The sequence below is a fragment of the Schistocerca piceifrons genome, chromosome X, assembly GCF_021461385.2.
Source record: "Schistocerca piceifrons isolate TAMUIC-IGC-003096 chromosome X, iqSchPice1.1, whole genome shotgun sequence".
Classification (NCBI taxonomy): domain Eukaryota; kingdom Metazoa; phylum Arthropoda; class Insecta; order Orthoptera; family Acrididae; genus Schistocerca; species Schistocerca piceifrons.
The window spans coordinates 591,234,481-591,255,188 of NC_060149.1; the positions used below are offsets into that span (position 1 = coordinate 591,234,481).

Sequence of the window (20,708 nt, forward strand, 5' to 3'; positions counted from 1 at the left end):
GTCATCAGTCCCCTAGAACTTAGAACTACTTGAACCTAACTAACCTAAGGACATCACACAGCCTGCCGGGGTGGCCGAGCGGTTCTAGGCGCTATAGTCTGGAACCGCGCGACCGCTACGGTCGCAGGTTCGAATCCTGCCTCAGGCATGGATGTGTGTGACGTCCTTAATTTAGTCAGGTTTAAGTCGTTCTAAGTTCTAGGGGACTGATGACCATAGAAGTTAAGTCCCATAGTGCTCAGAGCCATTTGAACCATTTGACATCACACACATCCATGCCCGAGGCAAGATTCGAACCTGCGACCGTAGCGGTCGTGCGGTTCCAGGCTGTAGCGCCTAGAAAAATGGTTCAAATGGCTCTGAGCACTATGGGACTTAACTGCTGTGGTCGTAAGTCCCCTAGAACTTAGAACTACTTAAACCTAACTAACCTAAGGACATCACACACATCCATGCCCGAGGCAGGATTCGAACCTGCGACCATAGCGGGCGTGCGGTTGCAGACTGTAGCGCCTTTAACCGCTCGGCCACTCCGGCCGATAGCGCCTAGAACCGCTCGGCCACTTTGGCAGCGCCCCCGCCCCCCCTCCCCCTCCACCGTGTTTTATACAGGCAGTTCCGTTTATCATGATGTCCAGTGGTCAGTTTCAATTCAGCATTACATATTCAGCATCACAGAGGGTTGTCCAGATCCTTTTGATCAGACTGTGTACCTTTCATTCCCAAAATGTGAGGGTTCTGTCTTCAAGTGTACGAGTGAATGTTGTGGGCTTTCAAAATAAAATGAGGGAATGTAATGATGGTGGTGTGATGGCCCTCAATTACGCACCCTCCGACTCAACGTTGAAATATTAAAAAGTTTTGGCTGGTTTCGTTGTCTAGGGGCTGGGATACGTAGTTGCCGCATTACAAGCCAAATACTGCTGAGTCTACAGTATACGATAAGAATACACACATGAATCGAATGGTCGAAGGTTTCTATCACTCGGCAATTGCGAATTATGAAAGAAACATATAAATTTATAAATCAAAGATTACTATTAAATAAAATCTGCAGGTACTATCTTGACGACTTTAAATGATGAGTATGATAGTAGAAGTACTTTTGAGAATGCGGTATGTTTCTGCAAAACACTTATTGGTGTCGATGGTCCAGCAATTAAATAAATTAGAAGTTGAATAACAGGGAAACAATAGATTCCTACAGCACGTAATTAGTTGTGAACAACAACACAGCTCGCGAGATATTCACTTCTAAACGCACACTATGTCTTCTCTGTAGAAGCCACGGAGATCTCACAAGTGCACAAGTCCAAAGTATTTCTCTCTCTCGCGACCACGCGCAAACCGCTGCACACTCCAAGTGCCTCTCGCGACCGTGCGTCTGACGCCCGTACCGTCCCGGCACTTCCCGTGTCCTGTGCCCTCCTGCCCACTTCCATACAGTCTCACCATTAATGAGCGCTGTGATTGGCTAGAGCGCTCCCGCAATGTCTTACAGCCAATGCACACACACATTCATGAAATTAAATAAATATTCCTACGGCTGGACCATAAACACGCTCTAACACACATTATCAAATACATAAACAATTAAATAAACACATGTCAAAAGAAATGAAGCAAAAGGTAGGCCAGGAGCCTAATGTCTCTGTGCTTTCTAAAACACAGTAAATATTTAACCAGTTTCTTCATCAATAGCATATATCGGATATTAACAAAGAAATAGATGAATCAATATATTTATAAGCATGCTGCTACCGTTTTTTCGTGTACCTGTGGAGTACTTATGGCCTGACGCGATCGATAATAATCGGTCACTTTGACCTCCAATAACTCATGTACTATTTAAGTTACATGCCTGTAGTTCATACCAATTTAGGTTTACAGTAATAGCATTCTAAAGACACAGCGATTGACAAAATCGGATGAAGTGTTTAGATTTTGGAAACTCGTTGCTGGGTGTTACTTGTATAATTTACCATCAGATACTAAACTTTAAAGTAATAAAGATATTGAAAATCTGATTACACCATCACAATCGTCGTGCAATTAATGGTAATGTATATGTTTCTTTTTGAAGTATCGTGATTCATCATGCTACTATTAATTTCTATACGAACTGTGAAATGCCTGCCATTAACGTTTCACAAAGTCCGCCAACTTTGGCATTCCCGGTGTGTCTCCTTCATTCTCACAAAGCACCGTCCTCGTCACAGCGGAATTCCCAGCTACGCGGTTGGACCATGCGCTGGGGCTACCCCTCTCGTGCGGCTAACGTTTGCCACCACGTGTTTGCTGACGGGCCCCGGCTTTGACGAGCGTCCAGTGCGGCCACGCCAACTTAAAATATATAATATTTCCAGGGCCCCACAACTCGCCCCTCACCTCACAGTGTGTAGCTAAAATTCTGTTGCTCAAGCCCGTGATCGGCTACTGGACTGACTGAAGGCGGCCTACAGCCCTGCTTCGCTGCTGCACACGAAGGTGGCATAGGTGACTGTGACGGATTTGTGTAGAGTTTAGTATCGTGTTTGTGTTATTGACGCCAATAAGAGAGAAGTGAGAGGGTGGAATCCGGTGCCTGCAAAGAGCCGTCCGCTCTCGAATGCCCCCGGTCAATGGACGTATTACGGTCAACAATGTCACTTGCTCTCACTCAGTGAAACACTACGGAAAGGTTTAGAATTTAACAGAGGACTGTGGCATAAAGTCTGGTTACCAAGTGGCGTACGCCAAAATATTGGAGATAAAAATGTTTTACAGCCGGGATCCGACCCGGCCACAAGCGTGCGTTAGCCACCTTGGTTACGGAATCTTGTGATCCGTGAGATAAGGCCTTAATAACTTTTTCTATGAACGGCCGTGCCGCCGTGCGTACACCGTTTACTGTCAGATCACCGGCGATAAGCACCGTCGCGCAATGGATGACGTCCTCGTACGCCGTGTGCTGTTAACAATTTTCCCTTTACCTTTACGGCAGAGGGGTAGGAGGGGTGCTGGCGTAAAGTCCTCGATCGTTAGTCCTTACACCAACGTCCTGGATTAAATACCAAACCTCTCCGGAGTGTCTAGTGAAGTCAGGGCATGGGATACTGTTAATGGTGATCCATCCGTCTAATGGGGACGTCAAACACGGCGGTCTGTTTGGTGTAAGAGAAGAGTAAGCTATATGTCGGCACCGGCTTTCGCACTCTCCCTTCTCTCATCATCACCCAACACGCACATGGCACCACCCTACGCACACACACTCATTATAGGAGTAGTTACCTACACTTTACAGTTACACTGAACCAACACACACACTTCGTGAAGGTAGGTGCCTATGGGCGCGAAGAAAAGAAAATACACTATTGGCCATTAAAATTGCTACATCAAGAAGATGACGTGCTACAGACGCGAAATTTAACCGACAGGAAGAAGATGCTCTGATATGCAAATGATTAGCTTTTCAGAGCACTCACACAAGGTTGGAACCGGTGGCGACACCTACAACGTGCTGACATGAGGAAAGTTCCCAACTGATTTCTCATACACAAACAGCAGTTGACCGGCGTTGCCTGGTGGAACGTTATTGTGATGTCTCGTGTAAGGAGGAGAAATGCGTACCATCACGTTTCCGACTTTGAGAAAGGTCGGATTGTAGCCTATCGCGATTGCGGTTCATCGTATCGGGGTTGGTTGGTTTGTGGGATTAAAGGGACCAGATTGCTACGGTCATCGGTCCCTATCGTATCGCGACATTGCTGCTCGCGTTGGTCGAGATCCAATGACTGATAGCAGAATATGGAATCGGTGGGTTCAGGAGGGCAATACGGAACGCCGTGCTGGATCCCAACGGCCTCGTATCACTAGCAGTCCAGATGACAGGCATCTTATCCGCATGGCTGTAACGGATCGTGCAGCCACGTCTCGATCCCTGAGTCAACAGATGGGGACGTTTGCAAGACAACAACCATCTGCACGAACAGTTCGACGACGTTTCCAGCAGCATGGACTATTAGCTCGGAGACCATGGCTGCGGTTACCCTTGACGCTGCATCGCAGACAGGAGCGCCTGCGATGCTGTGCTCAACGACGAACCTGGGTGCACGAATGGCAAAACGTCATTTTTTCAGAAGAATCCAGGTTCTGTTTACAGCATCATGACGGTCGCATCCGTGTTTGGCGACATCGCGGTGAACGCACATTGCAAGCGTGTATTCGTCATCGCCATACTGGTATATCACCCGGCGTAATGGTATGGGGTGCCATTGGTTACACGTCTCGGCCACCTCTTGTTTGCATTGACGGCACTTTGAACAGTGGACGTTACATTTCAGATGTGTTACGTCCCGTAGCTCTACTCTTCTTTCGATCACTGCGAAACCCTACATTTCAGCAGGATAATGCACGACCACATGTTGCAGGTCCTGTATGGGCCTTTCTGGATACAGAAAACGTTCGACTGCTGCCCTGGCGAGCACATTCTCCAGATTTCTCACCAACTGAAAACGTCTGGTCAATGGTGGCCGAGCAACTGGCTCGCCACAATACGCCAGTCACTACTCTCGGTGAACAGTGGTATCGTGTTGAAGCTGCATGGACAGCTGTACTTGTACACGCCATCCCAGCTCTGTTGATTCAATGCCCAGGAGTATCAATGCCGTTATTACGATCAGAGGTGGTTATTCTGGGTACTGATTTCTCAAGATCTATGCACCCAAATTGCGTGAAAATGTAGTCACATATCAGTTCTAGTATAATATATTTGTCCAATGAATACTCGTTTATCAACTGCATTTCTTCTTGGTGTAGCAATTTTAATGGCCAGTAGTGTACCTTTCCAATTTAGACCGCTGAACCTGCCCTTCGGGCTCTTCCAGCCATTCATATTGCACAACAAGTATTTCTCTGTAAGAGCATTAGCCGCTAAAGGGGAGGGTCTAGGTTGGAGTTTCGGACCGACAATATTTGTAACTTATCAGGAAGTTTCACCTCCAGAGTTAAACTGACAACTGAGCCAAGTATCTGTCAGCTGTGACGTGACGGTGCGAGCGTGGGGGATTTGGTAGGGCAGCGTCCATTGGCTGCGCCGGCGGCCAGCTGGGTGAGTGGGAGGGGACGCAGCACGTCCGCCGCCTCGTCGCTCATTGCCGCTCGTTGCGCTGCGGGCTGCGGACTGCGCCGGACACTCGACTGCCAGCTGCAGCCACGGGAGCTCCGGTGAGTCTGACACTCGCTAGTCATCGGCTTTCGTCAGTTTTAGTGATAACAGGTACATCTCCTATTTTATGAAAATGAAATATTTTCACTACCTTTTATGACTACCTGTTCTCACACGTTTACGCTTAGTGTATCCTAACCTTCTAGCCTCACCGACGTTTTCCGTTTATTGCTAGTTGCACTGTTAAGGCCAACAGAGTTGTATTTGATACTGAACAATTTCCCTTTATTTAAGTCTCAGCGTTTTTGAATGGAATAACCGACAAAGTACCACGATTTTTGTCGATTTTACCAGTTCTTAAAATCTGCAACACTTGAAAAAACAACTAGATTATCAGCACTTCTTCACAAAACTTCATCTTCGTGATATGCATTGCATCTTTTAAAACTTAATTTTTTGTGGTAAGTGATTCCTTGTACACCTAAAATTAGCAAATTCTTCTCTTTCACTCTTAACATGGTCAAAGCGTACTTCAATTTAGCGTTCGTTACTGAGACAATCAATAGTAAAAATCGTGTCGTTGTATTGAAGCATCATATTGCTCTTTGTTTTATGTCGGGACCTCGCAAGCTGCAGTTCGAAGAGAGTAAAAGGATTATTATAAGGACAGATTTGAGGACATATTTGACGATGTAAGACTCACTTTGCTAAATGGTGGGACGCGTCGATGAAAAAGGATGCTACTGTTTTCTCTGCTTTGTTCTTCGTCTCTAATGGACCTTTGGACCCTAACGAAGAAACCCAACTATATTAGACGATGTCGTTGGTTTTTTTATTCAGAGAATATTGAGCTCAACCATCACGTCGAAATCTGCAAGTACAGATACTGGAAAGAAGAAGGAACGACCTTCATCAATACAAAATTATTTAAAGCGCCGGTTTTATTTCAACTTCTCGCTGAGTTGATGAGGCAACTTGTCGTATTCTCGTACGCCCATTTGCTGTTTAATTTCTGGCAGTTTTAAACACAGCAAAGAAGCGGGGAGGTAATTGGCTGCTGACGAATAATCGCTATTCCAAAGATTGCACTTCCAACAAAACTATCTTTTGGTTTAAAAAATCGATTTTTTAAAACTGCATTTTTGGATCCATAAAAGTGTTTAGAATCCACCCCTGAAACGGTGTTTCCGAATACGGAACGGAAATGTTTGTTATTCGCAGTTTAACAAAAAAAAGTGCACCTGCCTGAAATCGGCCTTTTTCACGCACCAGATTTTTTTCTTTCGGAGGACGAGTTATTGTACCGGTGCTTGGGAAGAAACACACAAAATTCAAATGAAAGTCTGAACGCGCCAGTTTGGTAATTAGCCCCCAAGCATTTGCATTCGGGTGCGAAGACTGTGGAGATTGCGACTTTCCTGGCAGTGAGCAGCTTCAACGAAGGGTATTCAGCAATTCGGAAGACCATGACAACGATGGACGTCACCCTGCGACTCTATTCAACGCAGTTCGCCACCGGATTCAAGCGGCCGAAAACCGCTTGTCACCGGCCGTACGAGCGGCTCTGGAGCAGCGCAGGATGGTCCAGATCGAGCAGAACGCCCTCTGTGAGGAAAAGGAAGGACTAGTTTATGGACCTGGAATAGCAGATAGAACGTAACTCGCATAATATTGCATTTATTTGCAGTCAAAACGTCAAACGCGTTTTTCTCGAAATAACATTTTTTATATCGCGCGGTATGGTAACTTCAAATCTTCTGAGCAAATTGGCATGACTCTTTGTTTCCGACGAAGCTAACTAAATTGTCGAGGAGTTGGACCACTTTTATTCCGATCCATCAACTATAAATATTTTTACTTGGCCGACGAAGTCGAAAAATCGATGAAAAAAACCCTATTTTTTTTTAAATGGCCGCCATTATGTTTCCTATGGTCCAAATAACTTAAGTGAGGTACAGCTCCTAATGATTCTTACATACTTCGCTAACGTCAACTCAATTTTGATTTCAGACGAGCCGGCTGACCTGTGACATACCGCGCGTGGAGGTCTACATCGAAATTTTGTTTCGTTCCGACGGCACTTCCGCCTTTGTTCTTAGACATTTCCGGTCGAAAAACTTCCAGTTTGTAGAGGAAATATCAATAAACATTTTGACTAAATTTGACATTGATATCTATAACATATCCCGAGAAAAAAATTCACAAGGAACATGCTCTTATCGGGCCAAACCTCCCCTTAATTTGGTTTAGTAAGTAGGACGCAGAATAAGTGAAAACTATAAAGTGCCCTTCGCAAACGTATTACACTTGTATAGGGTGTTTCACAATATTTTTGCGATTTGAAATTTGAATAACGCGAACTAAAATTAAAATACAGTGACAGTGGCGCCGTCTATCAGTAGTGAGGAGTGTCAAGTTTTATGCCATAGAAGGTCAGCAATCGTGTCGTACTGGTCGAAGCAACATCGTGCGTTCGCGGTGGTGTGCTATTTTCGCTGTCGCGAATATGTCATACGTACGCAACGAGCCTTTCGTAAACATTTCAATATTGAGCCGCGATATCCAATTCCTGTTCGTGGAGCAATATGGAATTGGGTAAGAAACTTTCGTGCAACAGCCACTGCATCGAACCGAAATTCAACCAGCACTCGGAAAACCGTCCGAACCCACAAGAATATCGAACGTGTGCGTGACAGTTTACAGGCAAGCCCTCGTCGTTCGTTACGAAAACATGCCTAAATGCTGAATATGCCACACGCCCAACAAGACCTTGCAAGGTCTCCGTGATGCGTTTGGTAACCGCGCAATTTCCACACGCGCTTCTGTGTAATGACCGCCTCTCTCGCCTCATCTAACCGTACCAGACTTTTTAGGTACGGGATTTTTTGAAGGCGAGAGTGTACACTGGCCGGAGGAGAAGCTTGCAACAGTTAAAAGAATGAATTCACGATGAAATTACCAGACTGCGTCCAGCAGATATGAAAGAAGTGTTCAAAAACTGAGTGAAACGCCTCGAGTATTGTGTAGCCGCAAATGGTTGTCATTGCCCGTCGTAGTATTTCGTAAGTAAACTTGAACAAATGTTGTACCTCGTGTAAAATGTTCAACTTTGTTTCACGATCAATTTGTTTCACGATCAAAACTAACGATTACCTGAAGGAAAGTTTTGTACGCGATAGTTAAAAATTACCGTGAAAATAAATCAAAGAACTTAAAGAGCAAGCTCAGTTTGTAACGTCCCATCGGGGCAATGCCATTACAGCCTCAGAAACAGCTGGGATAACACAATCAAGCGAGGTGGCGCAGTGCTAAGACACTGGACTTGCATTCGGGAAGACGTCATTTGGCAACTCTAGGAACTACGGTCACTTCGAGTGCAAGAGGCCGGGCACAGTGCGTTGGAGAACGGTCCTACGAAATGCTGGTAGGAGCTTTAGAAACACAGCACTATCTGTAGTGACATTTATTCGCCAGGATGAGTATACAGAGTAATAAAGCTGCTTCAGTGCGTGGTACAGCGGCCGAGCCTGAGTGCGCGCCGTGAAGCACTGACAGCTCGTCGGCGAGTCACCGCAGGCAGTGTGCCGTAGCCGGTACGTTTTCGTGCAGGCGGCAGCGTAGAGATAGGCGAGCGCGGCCCGCACCAGAGGCTCTGCAGTACAGTGCGGCCCTACTCTTCCGTACTCTCACAGACAGCCCGTCACATGCACAGGGAAGGAAAGCCGACTGTGTGGTGCAGGACGTCGGTTGTCGTGAAGGCTAGGCCCTGGCCCCCACCATCTGCAGATGTTCACGAGCCGACCAGTGGGCTGCGCAAAGTCCTACACCTGGGCAGTGTGGGGATGTCAACTTGCAGACCATACGTGAGCAACCCTCAGTAGGAGCCAACCGTTCGCGGCTACACAATACTCGAGGCGTTTCACTCAGTTTTTGAACACTTCTTTCATATCTGCTGGACGCAGTCTGGTAATTTCATCGTGAATTCATTCTTTTAACTGTTGCAAGCTTCTCCTCCGGCCAGTGTACACTCTCGCCTTCAAATAATCCCGTACCTAAAAAGTCTGGTACGGTTAGATGAGGCGAGAGAGGCGGTCATTACACAGAAGCGCGTGTGGAAATTGCGCGGTTACCAAACGCATCACGGAGACTTTGCAAGGTCTTGTTGGGAGTGTGGCATATTCAGCATTTGGGCATGTTTTCGTAATGAACGACGAGGGCTTGCCTGTAAACTGTCACGCACACGTTCGATATTCTTGTGGGTTCGGACGGTTTTCCGAGTGCCGATTGAATTTCGAGCCATTTGAACCATTTGTCCTTTCTCTGTACCCATCATGTGTAGGTGTTTCTTAAAGTTCCCATGGCCTGTTATTAGTACTCCCGTGGGTTTAGTCTGTCTCTTGTTCAAGACCAGTGTTGCAGAATTTCGAGCCATTTGAACCATTTGTCCTTTCTCTGTACCCATCATGTGTAGGTGTTTCCTAAAGTTCCCATGACCTGTGATTAGTACTTCCGTGGGTTTAGTCTGTCTCTTGTTCAAGACCAGTGTTGCAGAACTTCTCTTGCCATGTTTTTGCTTTTGGATCATACTCCAATAAGCTAGCCTTAGTGATGGTTAGGATTGGTTCCGCCCCAATAAATGGTGCTGTCGCACCTGTCCTAGATAGCCCATCAGCTTGTTCATTGCCACTGATTCCTAAGTGAGCAGTGACCCACAGCAGCTGTAACCTGTTGCTTTACCCTAGCGTTTTTTAGAAATTTGTGGTAATGTCTTATGGGACCAAACTGCTGAGGTCATCGGTCCCTAAGCTTACACATTATTTAATCTAACTTAAACTAACTTACGCTAAGGACGACACACACACCTATGCCCGAGGGAGGACTCGAACCTCCGACTGGGGTGAGCCGCGCGGACCGTGACAATACGCCTTATACCTCGCGGCTACCCCGCGCGGCTTCTCCCCTAGTGTTATAAGGGCTTTGGGGCATTCTGCAACGATCTTTGATCTCGTTGCAGGGGCTGATAGAGATTTCAGAACTGCTTGGCGGTCTGAATAAACGTAGATGCTACGACCTTTGTAGTACCTACGCGGACTCAAATCCGCCAGCACAATGACAGCACATATTTCCTCCCGGAATAACGTAGCCAGCTTCTACATCTACATCTACCTCCATACTCCGCAACCCACCTGACGGTGTGTGGCGGAGGGTACTTTGAGTACCTCCATCGGTTCTCCCTCCAACTCCAGTCTCGTATTGTTCGTGGAAAGAAAGACTGTCGGTATGCCTCTGTGTGGGCTCAAAATCTCTCTGATTTTATCCTCATGGTCTCTTCGTGAGATATTCGTAGGAGGGAGCAATATACAGCTTGACTCCTCGGTGGAGGTATGTTCTCGAAACTTCAACAAAACCCGTACCGAGCTACTGAGTGTCTCTCCTGCAGAGTCTTCCACTGGAGTTTATCTATCATCTCCATAACGCTTTCGCGATTACTAAATGATCCTGTAACAAAGCGCGCTGCTCTCCGTTGGATCTTCTCTATCTCTTCTATCAATCGTATCTGGTACGGACCCCACACCGGTGAGCAGTATTCAAGCAGTGTGCGAACAAATGTACTGTAACCTACTTCCTTTGATTTCTGATTGCATTTCCTTAGGATTCTTCCAATGAATCTCAGTCTGGCATCTGCTTTACCGGCGATTAATTTTATATGGTCATTCCATTTTAAATCACTCCTAATGCGTACTCCCAGATAATTTATGGAATTAACTGCTTCCAGTTGTTGACCTGCTATATTGTAGCTAAATGATAAAGGATCTTTCTTTCTATGTATTCGCAGAACATTACACTTGTCTACATTGGGATTCAATTGCCATTCCCTGCACCATGAGTCAATTCGTTGCAGATCATCCTGCATGTCATTACAATTTTCCATTGTTACAACCTTTCGATATACTACAGTATCATCCGCAAAAAGCCTCATTGAAATTCCGGTGTTTTCCACAAGGTCATTTACATATATTATGAATAGCAACGGTCCTACGACACTCTCGTGCGGCACACCTGAAATCACTCTTACTTCACAAGACTTCTCTCCATTGAGAATGACATGCTGCGTTCTGTTATCTAGGAACTCTTCAGTCCAATCACACAATTGGTCTGATAGTCCATATGCTCTTACTTTGTTCATTAAACGACTGTGAAGAACTGTATCAAACGCCTTGCGGAAATCAAGAAACATGGCATCTACCTCGGAACTCGTGTCTATGGCCCTCTGAGTCTCGTGGACGAATAGCGCGAGCTGGGTTTCACACGATCGCCTTTTTCGAAACCTATGCTGATTCCTACAGAGTAGATTTCTAGTCTCCAGAAAAGTCATTACACTCGAATATAATACGTGTTCCAAAATTCTACAACTGATCGACGTTAGAGATATAGGTCTATAGTTCTGCACATCTGTTAGACGTCCCTTTTTGAAAACGGGGATGACCTGTGCCCTTTTCCAATCCTTCCATAGAGAGATTGCGCTCTCTGGATTAGGTTGTACCTCACATACCCTGTTTTCGACCCCGTCAATAAATCAGACTATGTCTCTGCACGCTGTACGGTGCGGTGGTTCATTTATGAAAGGTTTATGGAAGCAGCTGTAGGTTATTGTATATACAGCCGGCATTTCCCTGACCATTCCTATGTTTACAACATTCCCTATTTTGCTGTGGGATTCTGGATATCCTAAAATCATCCAGTTGTTTCTAGTTTTTAGTCTGTATGCCTCTGCTGCTGCCTCAATTTTATCTATAGGTTTAATGTGGGCATGTCCAGCAGGTTCTCCATTCCAGCAGTGAGTATGCAGCTAATTTTGCCTATAATAGCTAAGCAAGCCAGCCTCTGCAACGTGCCAAGCTCCTTAGCAGCCATGCAGCTTGCTTAACTTCTTAGTAGCCACCTCCTATTCTATTTTGTTCCACCATACTGCAGACCATTACTATCATAGGTATTATTACATCAGTGTACAACCAGAACGTACTCTTGGTATTTAGACCTCAGTTCTTTCCATACGATCTTCTCGTGCTCTTAAGAGTACCTTTCACGTTGTGACATACATTCCTTATGTGAAGGGTCCATCCGTGTTTTGCGTCCAGGGTTACTCCTAGATACTTCACTGCCTCCCCTGAAAGTGGCTTTTCATCAAGAAACTTAAGATTCCAGTACGTGTGCTGGATATGCTTCCTCGTAATGGTGCTACAACAGTTTTCTTGGGGCTGATCCGTAGATCCTGTTTCCTGCAACACTTTTACAGAATGCTCAGTGCACATTGTACCATTGTTCTGACAGTACTAGCTAAGTTGCCAAGTACTGTATGACTAAGTCGTCCACGTATCCTTGGCAAAAGTAGACTCTAGCATTTAGCTCTTCCATGAGTTCACTCACAACAAGCTTTCTCAGTAGTAGGGATAAAACCCTATCTTATGGATACCCTCTGGTGGTGTTGACCACTCATTTATCATTCAACATGGTTGCTTCTACCTTACTTCTGCTCAACGTGGTCTTAATCCACCCACATCTGGTGGTCTCAGTGTCATGCTCTTCTACAGCTGTAACCATGGAATCGAACGTCGTATTTCTAAAAGCCCCTCTCGCTAACCAGGAAGATGCAAAGAGCAAATTCCCTGAAACTGTAGTGCTTCTACGACCTTCCCAACAAGTTGGTGAAGTGCTGTTTCACACGATTTGCTTGGTTGATATGCGTGTTGGATGAGTTGTAGAGGAATGTCAGTTAACCTCTTTTCCCTAAGACACACATCAACCAGTTTTCCTAATGTCTAAAGAAGGAAGGAGGACAGACTGATCAGTCTCCTATCCTTGGCCTTGGTATGATAAATTTTCCCTGGCTTCGGAATGAAAACAACCCTCACCGTCCTCTAAGCATTACGAATGATTTCTGCTACTGGGCTAACCTTAAACAGCCTACATAGTTATCTAATTAAACTCTCTCCCGCAGTAGAGCTGGAAAGATTCTATGTGGGCTTGGTGACTTGAACGGTTGAAATTTTACCACCGGCCACTGGATTTTTTTTTTTTAATCAACTCATTCTCTAGCATATTTATTTCAGTTTCCTATATTCAAAATACACTCATGTTTAAAAAATAACAAATAAACAGAACACTTTGAACGACTACAGATAGGACGTTCATATTAACAGGACATGTATATTCGTATGTTGTGCAGAAATGATTAGCATTTGAACCATGTTGGCCCGCGGGTTCAAGGTCAACATCGATATCGCGGCGCAACACCACCTACCGGTAAAATGTACTTGCGGCCCTAGTCGTCGCCATAAACCAAGGTGTATCAGTGTGACTTGAGCAGACGTGCAGGATGCCTCGCAGACGTATGCGCGAACCGTACCGTCAACTCAGTGCGTCTGAAAGAGGGTGTATTATTGGAATGAGAGGATGTGATGCATACATCCTGGAAACTACTGCTCGTGTGGGACGAAGTGTTTCAGCAGTGCAACGGGTGTGCCCAGAATAGTTCACGGAAGGCCATAGGACACGACGAGATGAGTCATGTCGCACCACCCAGACCATCCCCCGCGAAGGTCGACACCTCATCCGAATGGCATTTCCAGGACAGATCTTCGTCATCCTCGGCTCTGGCGCAACAGTGGAACAGTGTAACACATCGTACGCTATCAGGGGTGACAGTTCATCGCCGTTTATTACGGCATGGGTTACGTGCACGTCGTTCACTTTTCTAACTACCTTTGATGAATGTGCAGAATCATGCTAGACGGGAATGGTGCATAGAACGACATCTCTCGGAACAGGAATGGCATCAGATGGTGTTTTCAGACGAAATCAGTTTCTGAGCTTGTTTGAAAATGATGAGCGCATTTTGGTTCGCCGCAGGCAGGGGGAGCGGCATCAAGGTGACTGCATTCGCACAAGACATACAGCGCCAACTAAACGCCTTATGGTGTGGGACGCTATTAGGTACAACCATAAATCACCGTTGGTGCATTTCCAGGGCACTGTGACCAGTGTGACCTACGTGAATTACATCCTGTGACTTGTAGCCATATCCTTTTTCCACAACACCCCACGCGCATTTTTCAGCAAGATAATGCATGACCACATGTTGCTGCACCAACACATGCCTTCTTTTTGTCACAGGATGTCAGTCTTTTGCCCTATCCTGCCAGATCACCAGACTTGTCAATCAGAAATGTTTGGGATATGGTGTAACGATGGGTGCAGCTCTGTGATCTCATGCCAACCACCAAAGATGAAGTTTGGAACCATGAGTGTCAAAGGCCAAGACCCGGTCCAAAGTAAAATTGTAGTAAATGACCAGAAAATACAGACTATGACTGAATTCAACGTCTTGGGAAATACCATATCCTTCACAAACAAAAAGGATATACCGAAAAAAATTAAAGATTCATTTATATTAATAGGGTCACTACAGAACAATAAATAAAAAGATGATCAAAGAAACCTTAAAGAAGTTCTGAAATACAATGGCAATACCATCTGTAAGTTGTGGCAGTGAGGCCTGAACAATAACAGCTGGAACGAACGAGTAATACAAGCTGCGGAAATGAGGTTTTTAAGAAGAACTCGCTATAGACTGCATGATATCGTTATGTTATGTTATGTTAACCGGGGACCGTCCCCGCCGCAGCCGCAGAGGTCCGCAACCCCACGATGACTACCGCAGTCCACTTCGCCCCTCCGCCGCCCCACACCGAACCCAGGGTTATTGTGCGGTGGACCCCCCAGAGAACGTCTCACACCAGACGAGTGTAACCCCTACGTTTGCGTGGTAGAGTAATGGTGGTGTACGCGTACGTGGAGAGAGTGTTTGCGCAGCAATCGCCGACATAGTGTAGCTGAGGCGGAATAAGGGGAACCAGCCCGCATTCGCCGAGGCAAATGGAAAACCGCCTAAAAACCATCCACAGACCGGCTCACCGGACCTCGGACACTAATCCGCCGGGCGGATTCGTGCCGGGGACCGGCGCTCCTTCCCGCCCGGAAAGCCGTGCGTTAGACCGCACGGCCGACCGGGCGGGCATGATATCGTTAGATGTACAACAATCAGACAAGAGAAAATACTTAAAAGCATAAATGAACAAATCAAAGATTGCAGAAATTGAGAGATCACATCACAAGAGTAAATGAAAATAGAATGCCTAAAATAGTAATGAATTGTCGACCACTAGGGTAAAGATGAATAGGTAGACAAAGAAAGAGGTGGAGAGAACAAATAGCAACTAATCGCAGATAGCAAAGGAACTGAAAATAGCAAATAGGAAAATGCGTAACACCGGAAGAAAGAGGAAGAAGAATAGGGGAGGATTGAAAACAAAAGCCGGCCGGAGTGGCCGAGCGGTTCTAGGCGCTGCAGTCTGGAACCGCGCGACCGCTACGGTCGCAGGTTCGAATCCTGCCTCGGGCATGGATGTTGTGGTGTCCTTAGGTTAGTTAGGTTTAAGTAGTTCTAAGTTCTAGGGGACTGATGACCTTAGAAGTTAAGTCCCATAGTGTTCAGAGCCATTTGAACATTTTTTGAAAACAAAATGGGACAATTACGAATGACTTCATAGAATTTCTTGGCGAGGAAAAATGGCGTGGAGTAATAACAATAATAATTCCGTATGGCTCAGTGGCTACATGCAAGTGTTTCAATAGGATGCGGGTGTCCCTAATCTACCTCCGTTATCTAACCGGGGAAAGGGGACCAACACTTTAAAGTGGAGTCCGGACCAAGTGTCGTTCCTAGAGACTCCTTACATCGTTGAAATGTGAAGGCTAGATTGAAGGCAAGCTGAAAATTTTCGTTGTCCGACTAGGGTTCGATCCCGTAATCTCTCGGTTTCAACGGTATGGCGTGCAGTGCTTTTGGTTCTCTAAATAGAGAAACGCTTGTAGCCCTGAGAATGGGAGGTACTTGCACCAAGGACAATAAAGGACCGAGACAACGATATAATGGAAATCAGAGAAATGACAGAAATTGTGTAAGAACGACATGTATCCGCGTAGCTAAAGAGTGTAATGCGAGGAGAAGTTTGAAGGCAACCTTCGTATGTCAGTAGATGTTAAATGGCGGATAATGATGAAGAACGTGTTAATAAACTGTATAGACTACAAGTAAACCACCACATACACAATCGTCCTACAAAATAAATGTGAATTCTTCTGACTTAAGAAAAATCTCTGCAGTGTAACATTAACCGTATAACTTATTCGCTCTTTCTAAATTACACAAGGAGTTGTGTGTTCAGTCTTATGAACAAAGCGAGGATCAATGCTTTCTAAGAAATATAACTGCACTCGGTAGGGGCCAACCAAAATGTGCGAGTGTCAAAATCATTGAACCTGTTGTCATACTCTCTGAAAGGTGATCAAAACCAGCTAATCAGAAGGATTTGCTATTAAACACAGTAATTTCCATTTTCTGTTCATGTGTAAGTACCATTTTTAGACTGCAGCCAATAGAAAATAGAAAAACACCGCCGTTTGCCATAATTAGATTCGCGTATGGGGCAAATGTATTTAAAGACAGAGCTGATAGCCTCTCCTTCAGGTACAATGTTATGTTCGTTGAGAAGCTGAAAATCGAGTTCCGTTGAGTGGAAAGGAGTGGCTCCAGCCAGATGGCATTCTTGCGCGAACTGAAGGCTGACCTCACGTGGTTTCACAACACTCGCTTCTGCCCGAGTACAGCTTTTGGGCGATGCAAACAGCGCACTAATTTAGCAAAACTGAATCTGATTTCATCACACCTGTTTCAGGTCGATTGATATGTTACTGTTTCCTCAACACTCGGTTAATGCAACAAAACAATTGCGAAAGCTAGCTACATTTCTGCTTAATATTTTCTTCTACTCTATAAACGAATATCTAATGAAACCTTGGTAACATGCGTGGTATAATAGACAAGATGTTTTACTTTGTTGTTAAACTTGCGTTTCACGTGTAACATGAGTACTGACAAAGAATAAGATACTCATTTTTACCAAATTAAGCCACTGTGATATTTAGTAATCTGTAAATTAATAGCACGCAGCCCTGTTCACAAATAATTGATGTGTATCCAGTAAACTAAACCGCTCCTCATCAATTTATAAAACTTGTGCAAATGCACACAGTCGGCTACAACACATATCATCTGCAGTCGACGATAATCCTAATCAGAACCAGGCACTCCTTCACGAAAACGAAGCATCCGTGGAGCACCTATTGGATTTGGAGCCCTAAACGTTAAGTATACGGTGTAGGGACCTGCTACAAGTTGATGAGACAAAGCTATGAATCTGGCGCGAAAGCCACCTAGGACTTTTTCGTTGGAGAAGCAAGCGTCATACACGTTCCTGTATAAATGACAACGCGGAAATGTTGCATACTGCAGAGCGTCAGTGGCCTGGGTTGAGTCACATCACTGGCGCGTGGGCCTCCGTTAGATAGCAACGCTTTCTGTCGAGGCGGCCCTGACTTGGAATCAGATTCCGCAGGATGGTGACGTGTTTGGAGGTGGTTCACAGAGTCTGTCCAGTGTAACGTCACTCACACGCATTAAATTACCTTCAGGATGATTTATATTCTCCAGTGTCCATCTGCGACCAGCCACAGCCATCGGTTGTCGGATTTCGGAGTAATCGTACCTTGTAGCTGAGTGTGTCACTTAAGAAACAAAAAAACAAAACAAAAATTTTAAAAAAGAAACGCCATACTTACTGTAAGTTCTCTTAACGCGTCACTGGAGGATGGATACAATGGACAACCACTATAATAAAATATGACCTGCAGCCGTCTAGAACGAAATTAGAATTATATTAATACCTCCAGCTGCTGACGGGCGTTGATACATATCAACGGGGTTCAAAATGGCTCTGAGCACTATGGGACTTAACTTCTGAGGTTATCAGTCCCCTAGAACTTAGAACTACTTAAACCTAACTAACCTACGGACATCACACACATCCATGCCCGAGGCAGGATTCGAACCTGCGACCGTAGCGATCGCGCGGTTCCAGACTGTAGCGCCTAGAACCTGTATCAAAGGGGAAAGGTGAAAATGTGTGTCCCGTTCGGGACTCGAACCCGGGATTTCCTGCTTACATGGCAGACCCTCTATCCATCTGAGCCGCCGAGGACACATAGGATAGTGTGATTGCAGGGACTATCTCGTGCACGCCTCCCGCGAGACCCCACATTCTCACCTTGTATGTCCACATACTACATTCGTAGTGTCTCACCCCAACACACTCATTACTCGTGGAAGACATTCTTACCAAGTCTCGCCATGTAAGCAGAAGATCCCGGGTTCGAGTCTCGGTCGGGGCACACATTATCACCTGTCCCTGCTGATATATATCAACACCCGTCAGCAGCTGAAGTTATTAATATAATTCTAATTTCACTCTAATAAAACGTCTAAGCTGTGGAATTACTCTATAACCACCTTCCATGTACTCTGGGATTTTTCTTCAACCAATTTTCCTAGTTACAAGATCGGAAGAGCAGCTATATATTGTGGAATCTGTTTATCTACTGGGACACGAAAACGTATCGGTCTTTTCATGCAGACAGAGCAAGGATTAATGACTGGCTACAAAACTTTCTGGGAGATTCATGCCCATCTTGAAGCAAAAACCACAAAGTCACATCCTGCGAACCCGCGATTTCTACGAGCTGCATGTTAGTCTGGGACCACTTGAAAATAACATAAGTGAAAGGGTTTGCGCCGCTATGTTTCCGTTTCCGAAGAATATTAGGTCAAAGGTCACCATGAAGAATCAGTTATAGTCAACTTTCAAGCCCGAAGTGGCGCAGTGGTTAGCACACAGGACTCGCAAACAGGAGGACGATGGCTCAGAATCAGATCCGCGTCCGGACGTCTAGTTACATATTTTTCTAGATATCCGTAAATCGCTTAAGGCAAGTACGCCGCTGGTTCCTTTGAAAGGCCACAGCCGGATTCCTTCCCAATCGTTCCACAATCTAAGCTTGTGGGGAGTCTCTAATGATCTCGTTGTCGACGGGGCCTTAAAATCTTAATTTTTTTTTCTTCTTCACGCACATGGGTTCATGGCGCACTTCCTGCAACATGGTATACTCTTTCGCAAATAAACCAAAACTGTGGCGTAAGTTAGTTCGTATTCTAAGTAAAATCGATTTTACTGCGAAAAAGTATAAAACGGTCATCGTACCTGTCTCCGAACTCGTACATAATCAGCTGTTCGTAATCAGCTACACATAACCACTTCTCAGCACCAATATTTCACACAATGTTACTGTACGCGCGGTATTAGGAGAAACTAACAGCCAAGGGAAAAACCAAGTTTTCTTTACACCGCATATGAGGGCGAGAAATATACGCATGCAGGAAAATGGATTTCATTCAGCGTGTTTGGGGCAGACGAATTCTCTGTTTCTACAGCTTCTAGGATGGGTACCATCCGACGCATTGTGAAACGTTACCACAATAAAAATAAAATAAGCGATGCTAGAATAAACAGAAACAGAGAGATACAGAAAGAGAGCCGTCCTGTCGCTACTGCGAATGAAGTGCAGGGTTAGTAAGACATGCAGCAGCAACTGTTTCGAATGCGTCCAGACGGTGGGACACTCCATCTCTGAGATTCTGTAAGCACGCGTCACCGTGTCAATGTTGTGCTGCAGCCAGGATAGTGCCGCGCGCAACACGTCGATGACAAGGGTCGCCGTTAACTGAGGCAGCAGACACACTATCCCAGAGCACACTGTACACGATTGCGAGAAACGGCAGGCTACAGTATGTCTTATTCAAATTTGGTCATCATTGGCCTCTACATTCGTGCTGAAATAAATGTAATTTCCAAGGTCCGTCCGCATGACATGCAAAGTTGGGTATGAAGTTTCCTCTCATTAACCTACTTTAAACATACAGTACTGCAGTGCCTGTGTTATTCCGAATTACGGTACAATAGTTCTTCGGACATGTAAGCGTCTCCGAAGGAACAGGCGCTGCAGCGACTACAGCCGTTATGAAACATGAAATGTATTCGCGGTTGCGAATATGGGCAACCATCAGCTGTATAATGGAATGACAATGGAAATTTGTGCCGGACCGGGATTCGAACCCAGATTTCTCGCTTATCGCGAGCAGTCGCCTTACCATTGGGCTATCCGAGCACGACTCACGGGCAGACCCAAACTTCCACATGTCGCCAACCATTTGTGTACAACCTATACTCTTACAGCCACTATGTATATTCCAGTACAGGAGAGAAATTTTACTTGAAAGTCGCTCGCCCGGTATCGGCGGATAAATACGGTATTGCATGCATGTCCGAAGGAGTATTGCATCTAATTCGGAATAACACAGCCATTGCAATATCGTATTTATCCGCCAACACCGGGGAAGCGACTTTGAAGTAAAATGTCTCCCCTGTACAGGAATATACATAACAGATGTACGAGTACAGCTTCTAGACGCATGGTTGACGACATACGGAAGTTTGGGTCTCGCCGTGAATCGTGCTCGGATAGCCAAATCGTAAGGCAACCGCTCGCG

The 20,708-nt window shown here is 45.4% G+C and overlaps 1 protein-coding gene across 1 annotated transcript in view; it reads left to right on the top strand.

The window, feature by feature from the left end:
• Positions 1-5,154: 5,154 nt before the first annotated feature.
• Positions 5,155-20,708, top strand: part of LOC124722965 (metal cation symporter ZIP14-like) — a 214,037-nt gene continuing 198,483 nt past the window's right edge. Inside the window, exon 1 of the mRNA XM_047248134.1 lies at positions 5,155-5,205. The gene's annotated coding sequence lies outside the window, so the exon portion shown is untranslated. The remainder of the gene's footprint in view (positions 5,206-20,708) is intronic.